Raw genomic sequence first — 1,274 nt, forward strand, 5'->3', positions numbered from 1 at the left:
GTAGGAAAAGGGTTGACTTAGTAATCATAGACATGGTAGATTTTGATGTCATCTTAGGTATAAGTTAGCTAGCTCCTTATCATGTAATTCTAGACTTTCATGCCAAGACAGTAACCTTAGCTATGCTTGGGGTGCCCAGACTTGAGTGGAAGGGTATACTTAGTCCCTCCCCAAAGAAATAATTTCCTTTATTCATGCAATGAAGCTAGTGGACAGGGTGTGTTTGGCTTATTTGGCACATATTCGTGATACCAGTATTGACTGTCCATCTCTTGAGTCAGTTCCTATGGTACAGAGTTTGCGGAGGTGTTTCTCGCGAACTTGCCAGGCATGCCACCTTACCGTGACATTGATTTTTGCATTGTCTTAGAGCCAGGGACCAGCCCTATTTCTATTCCGCCATATCGAAAGCATAGTTGAGGAATTAAAAGAATAACTTTAGGATCTTCTTAGTAAGGGTTTCATTCATTTGAGTGTCTCCCCGTAGGGTGCTCCTGTTCTGTTTGTGAAAAAGAAAGATAGGACTATGCGAATATTCATTGATTACTGCCAGTTAAATAAAGTCACCATCCGAAATAAATATCCCATCCCTTGTATTGATGATTTGTTTGACCAGCTACAGATGGCTTCTGTATTTTTGAAAATTAACTTGAGTTCGGGGTATCATCAGTTGAAAATTCGGGCAGAGGATATTCCTCAGACTGCTTTCCGGACCTGGTATGGGCATTATGAGTTTCTGGTTATGTCTGTCGGGCTTACTAACGCCCCATCTACTTTTATGGACTTGATGAATGACATTTTTAAGCCATACTGTGATGACCTGACTGGGGGCCATGACGGGTACCCGGGGCTAACCACCGAGCACCGCTCATACTACTAGTAATCATACTCATCCGGTGATCATTCATTAATCTCATGCTTATAATCATAGAAGAACCATTTTCACTTGAAACATGTTTACCTTTATGTACATAAGCCCTTCAGCTATCAAAATGATATACACATAATAAGGACATCGTAAGACCATACTATCCACACATACGTATCTACGAGCCTCTACTAGAGTACTAGACATATGGACGGGATAGGACCCCGTTGTGCCCAAAATATATGTACACAAAAATAATAAGCAATGGCACCTCCAGAACAACGAAGTCCTCTCAAAGTCTGCTGATAGCTCCTATGAATCTGGATCACCTCCCTGTCTACCTGTGGGCATGAACACAATGTCCAAAGAAAAGGACGTCAGTACGAATATTGTACTGAGTATGTAA

Source organism: Lycium ferocissimum, chromosome 2 (assembly GCF_029784015.1).
Source record: "Lycium ferocissimum isolate CSIRO_LF1 chromosome 2, AGI_CSIRO_Lferr_CH_V1, whole genome shotgun sequence".
In the NCBI taxonomy this organism is placed as follows: domain Eukaryota; kingdom Viridiplantae; phylum Streptophyta; class Magnoliopsida; order Solanales; family Solanaceae; genus Lycium; species Lycium ferocissimum.